General features: G+C 48.5%; 1 protein-coding gene across 3 annotated transcripts in view; it reads left to right on the top strand.

Annotated features, from left to right (window-relative positions):
- Positions 1-3,164: 3,164 nt before the first annotated feature.
- The window catches only part of Nsd3 (nuclear receptor binding SET domain protein 3), a 104,626-nt gene continuing 101,369 nt past the window's right edge, over positions 3,165-6,421 (top strand). The window contains exon 1 of one of the 3 annotated variants that reach the window (XM_038324562.2): positions 3,165-3,626. The gene's annotated coding sequence lies outside the window, so the exon portion shown is untranslated. Of the gene's footprint in view, positions 3,627-3,901; positions 4,378-6,421 lie in introns of those variants that run through there. The other 2 variants (XM_038324563.2, XM_038324561.2) reach the window with 2 other exon arrangements.

Genomic DNA, 6,421 nt, shown 5'->3' with positions numbered 1-6,421 from the left:
TTCTCTCTCTGACAAATCTGGCCAAATTATGGGCTGAACAAAATAGAATAGTTTCTGAGGGCCAGGCGCGGTAGCACAGCCTTTTATCCCAGTACATGAGAGGCAGACAGGCGGATCTCTGTGAGTTCGAGGACAGCATGATCTACAAAGTGAGTTCCAAGACAGCCAGGGCTACACAGCAGGATCCTGTTTCAAAAGAACCAAAAAAGGGAAAAGAAAAAAAGAAATGCAGGCCGCTTTTAATCCACAAAAGTATATTTCAACTGAACCGACTGGACTATTTAAAATAAGCAAACGTTTCCGTTTGGCCGCTAGGGGTCCCTTTGTGCATGTCCAACAACTTTCCACATAGGGGTTTAGTTTCAGTTGATCTTCAAGAATTAAAATTTACAAAACTTACCCTTTCCTGTGTAGCCCTGGCTGGCCTAGAATTCGCTATGTGAACCCGACTATCCTCGAACTCACTGAGATCCTCCTGATCACACCAGGCTAAAGCTTTTCTCCCCCTGAAAATTCTGATGGTAAAATTATAAGCTCTATGATTATAATTTTAATATTGATTTCATAAGTGAGCCATTGCATCATCATAAACATGTACTCTTCCAGAAAAGATTAATAAAGGATGCAAAAACATTCCTGTCGTCTCACAGTGAGATATTTAATACTGAAAAATTTCTTATCCATGTATTATACTCACTTACAAACAAGCACAGCAAAATTTATTAAGTATTTATAAGCCAGCTGAACTAGCCCATACCCAATATTTGAAACACCAAGTAGATTTTCTAGCATGGTCACAAGTCAGCAAGCAATCCAATTCTTAAAAATCAGGAGGGGGTAAGAACGCTTTTTATGAAGCCCATTCTTTAAAGCAATGAATACTCTCTCGTATATTTTATCAGGCTTGACATTTGGATTTTAGGATAAATGTAAATTTATCTATATCTAAAAATTTTTTCAGAAGAGAAGCCCCAAAAAGTTTTTACTGCCATAACTCCGAGAAACCTATTCTGCTTCTGTCTTAATGACCTGTTTGCTCATTTGCTATGAAAAGAGTAAGCATGTTCTAAACCTCAGACTATGTTAGATGTTGAAAACATAAAGCATTATGTGTGCCTACTTCCCTCAAATAAAATCTCTAAGGGGCATTTATGAGCTCCTTAGATGGGAAATCCGAATGCCTGAGTGGAAAGCGAGAGCGTTATAGGAGGAGGGAAGTGGAAAGGACTGGGAAAGGACCAAGCCAGGTCCATATCACTTCCCTTGCTCACCTTTATTTTACACATTTGCCTATTCATAAATGCAGTTGTGGCTTCTTTAAGTGGTAGTAATACCGAAGGATAGGTTTAAAATAGTGAAAAGCCTGGCCCGTGACTCCTAGACTGTGATCCCAGCCACTGGGTAGGCTGAGGAAAGAGTTCCTGAGTCCAGTTGGAAACGAGCCGGGGCCACATAGCAAGCCCCATCTCAAAATAAACGAATAAGAATAAATAGAAAATGGTTACAGATTAGCTGGGAATGGTGGGCTGTGTTTATAATCCCAGTACTCTGGAGGCTGAGGCTGGAACATTGGCAGGAGTTCAAGGCCATCTTTGGTTAACAAAACTTTACAGATTAACTGTAAAGTAGGCTAGGGAGGTAGCTCAGTAGAAATGCGGCTTACTTGGTGAAAGCCTGGAGTCAACTCCCACAAGCGTCCTCTGATGTTAACACATAAAAATTATTTAAAATATTTTGGTTTTATTCTAGACAGGTTTTCTCTGTATAATAGCTCTGGCTGTCTAGTACTTGCTTTGTAGACCAGGCTGGCCTGGAACTCAGAGATCCACCTGCCTCTGCCTCCCAAGTGCTGGGATTTAAGGCATGTGCCTCCATGCCAGGCATAATAATACTAATTAAAATAATGTAAAAAAATTAATAGTAATGCCCCCCCCCGCGCCCCAGTGGTGGCAACATGGTTTGATTCCAGCACTGGGGAAGCAGACAGGAGAACTATGAGTTTGAGGCTGTCCTGGCCTACACAGAGAGTTTTGGGATAGCCAGGGACCCTGTCTCAAAAATTTCAATAAATAAGATCAATTGGATTGCTTTCAGTGTTACCCTTAGTATTAGCAGTCACTTTAACAAACACATACACATTTAGTGCCCATTAAAATCTCTGAACTGGCCCGGAGGTGGTGATGCACCCCTTTAATCCCAGCACCTTGGAGGCAGAGGCAGGAGGATCTCTGAATTTGAGCCCAGCCTGGTCTACAGAGTTTTAGGAAAGCCAAGGCTGTTACACGCCTCAGAGAAGCAACAAAACCCCCAAGCTGGGTGGAGGTGGAGCACACCTTTAGTTCCAGCACTTGGAAGGCAGAGACAGGTGAATCTCTGTGAGTTCGAGGCCATCCTGGTTTACAAGAGCTAGTTCCAGAACAGGCTCCAAAACTACAGAGAAGCCTGTCTTGAAAAAAAAAAAAAACCAAAATAAAAATTAAAAAAAATCAAATCACTGAAATGTAGAAACTTTGTAAAATTCTGAGGTGGTGGGCTTGAGAGATGGCTCTTGCAGAAGACCAGAGTTCGGCACCCAGCACCCACATGGTTGCTCACAACCACCCATTACACTAGTTCCAGCAGATCTGACACCTGGGGACCTGGCATGCACAAGACGCGGAGATATACACGTGAGCCACGCACCCATAAACATAAAATTATAAAATCTTCAAAAAAAAATTCCAAGATGGTATTTGGAAAGAGAAATACATCAGAAATCTCCCGTCATGGTAGCAAATCGCACGAGCACTGTAGTGTCTCTGGCGAGAGAGTATGACACTTGGTAGTGGTAGGGCTCTGGACTTCTCGGAACAGAAAGCAAGGGCGTGTATCGGTTTCCTCATCTGATCGCTACGTCTGTTCCTTTTGTAAGTTCACATCTCTGGGTTGATCGTTCTAAGTAATCACCACCAGGCTCCAGGAAACTAACTACCTCAGCACTCCCCTTCGAGACAGTTTACCCGGCTCTGTCATTGTTTTATTCCTATTTCCTAGAACGGGGAGGGCTGGAGGTTTGCAGAGCACGGCCTCCTTCCTCTCTCTCGGGTGATCGCTCAGGGACAAATACCCTCACGTCACTCGGTGCCGAGGTCTGGCCCCGAGCAGCGCAGGGCCCGGGCACGTGACCCGCCCGCAGTCCTCGCGGTGGCCCGCGGCCCGGGATGCAGTCGCGCTGACGTCCTCCTGGTTACCCACAAGCCTCTGTGCCCTGGTGCGGGCAGGAAGAGGGCAGCCGGGTCCAGCGCCTGCCCAGGAGGTCGGGGTGCCTTCTGAGCCGGACGCGGACGCTGCCCGGCACCGCTTAAGCCCCCAGTGCTTGCAGCCTGGCAGCCTTCCGTCTGTCAGCGGGGCAGCAGGGGAGACTGCCAGCCCTGGCTCAGGCTCTCGCCCTAAAGTGCAGCCCCCTGTCGGGACGCCGGGGGCCGGGGCGCTCTGCTGACAGCTGTCAGAGTGACAGCGACTCCCGAACCCGAGCACTCCCCGCTCTGCGTAACCGCGTCTGGCTCCTTAGGGTCTTCCTAACGTCTAGGAATTGTAGAGCAGGGCCACTCGAGTACCATATGGCGTCTAGTACGTGCTGCCGTTTAGTAAGTATTAGCCCCGCAGGCCCGACCTGGCCTCCCCTCCGCACCAGCCCTTCCTGTCCCTCTGCCTCATCGCCTGCGGTCTCGCGTCGGCTCCAGACTCTCGCGCGCCCCTCCTCTCGGCGGCTGACGAGCCTCTTCCTCCTCTGCTCCAGGCGCCCGGGTTCAGGACTGCATTTCCCGGCAGGCATCGCGGCCTGTGGCCAATGAGGGACTTAGGATTTGGCGGCGGCGCCGCCGAACGGGGCGGGGGGGCTTTGTGCGCGGAGGCGGCGGCGGCGGCGGCGGCGGCGGCGACGGCGGCGGCGGGAGCTGGCGGCACGGAGATCCGGACGGAGGCCGAGGCCGGAGCTGTGTGCCGGGCGCCTAGGAGAGGTGTGCAGCTTTCTATTGAAGCCCCGGGTCCCCGCTGCCCTTCGGGGCCGCCAGCCTCCGGCTCCTCTCCGGCACCAGCAGCTACTCGGCGACCCCCGTCCGGCCGCCTCCCCTTCGCTCCGCGTCGCCCGCAGCCTTCCGTCTGCCCGCAAACGAGCCCGGCCGGCCGGGCCGTGGCCCTCCTCAGTGCCGGCCGCCATGGCAAGGGTGCTCGGCGCAGGGGAAATCTAGTCCGAGGATTTCATGCGGCCTAGCTCGGTTCTGTCTCCTGTGCCCGCGGTCCCGGCAGCTGCCGGCAACCCAGCCCCACTTCGGGCCTCCGTGTCTCTCCTGTGATCGTACTGACACGGCCGGGGGGTTAGAATGGAACAAACTGAAGGTAAAGTGCTTGTGTGTGCCTGCGTGTGTGTGCGTGTTCGCGCGTGTGTGTGCTTGTGTGTGTGTGTGTGTGTGTGTATGTGTGTGTGTGTTGCGCGTCAGGGCTGAGGAGGCTCCCTGGGGTGGGGGGCGACCTAAGACCCAGACACCGGTACGGAGTGAGACCCTGGAAGGGGAGGTGCCGCGGGGTGGCCTGGAAGGGTTCGAGGAAGGAAGAGCAGATGGTAAGGTGGGTGTGGAAGGAATCGGGAGGTGGGGCAGGTAGGCTTGGGATATGATGTAGTGGTGCTGAGCTGGGAATTGGGAGTAGAGGTGGGATGGGGGCGGGGATAAGGATGGAAACGGGGGCGGGGGAGGGAAAGAAGAGTTAGATTTGGACATTAGAGACCTCGGTAGACTGCAAATTAGGGAGGTCTGGAATGGAATGTGGAAACTAGAAGACTTGGGGGAAAGGGATGGGGTTGATGGAGAACGAGGCATCGCCTGGAAATCAAGGGAGAAACTAGTGAATCAAAGTGGAGGAAAAGATAAGATTAGGAAATAGGGATGAAAAATGATTGTGTCAGGATGCAATAGGAGGATAGGAAATAGACGCAGGAAACTGAAAGACATACGACTGGACTAGGGAAAGGACACTAGCTGAGTGTTGGAAGGGATGAGAATTATCGACCAGGCGTCACCGGAGTGTGAGGAAAAGAAGGATGGAGATTATTGAAGTGTTAGAAAGGAAAGCCTTTTGTTCCTATATTTGTGTGTATTCTGTCTTGTATTGCAAGGCTAGAGAAATAGAGAAGCTAGTGGTTATGGGGTTGTGATTGTTGTGAAATGAGGGCGGTGTGGGTGTTACTGTTCTGAGCGAAGAGGAGATGTGTTTGTGTTATGGTAGGGAGACAGGGAGAGACATGGCCATAATTTGATGGTTTTGGTGAGGGAGTGAAGACTATTCAGATTTAAAGGGGGCAGGGGCAGCCATGTTTGCTACCAGGCACTGCAGTGTAAATAAATTCCTTTTCCTCTCCGACATCTGCGTGAATCTGGAGCCGACCAGTTCACATTGTTACACCCCCTCCCTTCTATTCATGAACTTCTCCTAGCTCTTGGGTCATTTACGATTGCTCATAACCACCAAAGAAGGTAGTGATGTTTTCCATCTTGTGTGTTTTGCTGCTTCTCCCTTTCTTTCCCTTCTTCCTTCTGGTTGCAGAAGAAGCATACCGATAAATTGCAGTGTAAAATTTAACCCTTTTTTATAAATTTAAAATTACGTTTTTTTAACTAACTGAAGAAATCATTACTATCCTATTTCAAACATGATTGTGAAAAGTCTTAAATATTGATTGGTTTCAGACACCTCAGAAGCAAGTCAACATTTTTTTCAATTCTTTAAGTAAACAAGGAAATTGAATTGGTTATTTTACTTGGGGCGCTCTTCGGAAGGGGTGGGGAAGATCAGCCTGTATCTGCATGCCTAATTTTGAATATTGGAAAATTAGAAATGTTCCTGATGATAGGTGATAATACACCTTGTTATGGATAATGCTTTTTTTTTTTTTAAATCAGTTTTCTATCACCTCTTCCCTTTGCTTTTATGTAGCTAGCTCAATACAGTCTCCAAATGCCAGTTCAGCACAGCACTGATCTGTGAAGTGGCTTATAATCCTTAGATCCTCATTGAGTTGCCAGTGTTTAGGGGGTGGGTGGATAGGAAGTTCTGTCACTCTCAGAAAAGCTAAGGTGAATCTTTAATGTAACTATTTGTATGATTCTGAATAGTTACTAAGGGTCTGAATCTTGACAAAGTAGATCAATTAGTATTGGGTGAAATCTCTTTTCTCTTCATACTGAAAAGAATTCAATATGTGCCCTACTTAAAAAATAATTGTAATTGTGGTAAATCCAAACTTTAGCCCATGACTGAGTAGTGAAACTGTTTTCTAATACCAGCAAGCCCTGTTACCTATGTAATGGGCTCAGCCCATTTGTACTGTGGGCTGATGCAACAAATCTTAATAGTAATGTTCTCGGTTTTTATGGAGTCTGGTGGG

Source organism: Arvicola amphibius, chromosome 4, assembly GCF_903992535.2.
Source record: "Arvicola amphibius chromosome 4, mArvAmp1.2, whole genome shotgun sequence".
NCBI classification, from domain to species: Eukaryota; Metazoa; Chordata; class Mammalia; order Rodentia; family Cricetidae; genus Arvicola; species Arvicola amphibius.
Note: the sequence above shows the minus strand (reverse complement) of the source record. Positions and strands in the feature narration are given on the sequence as shown.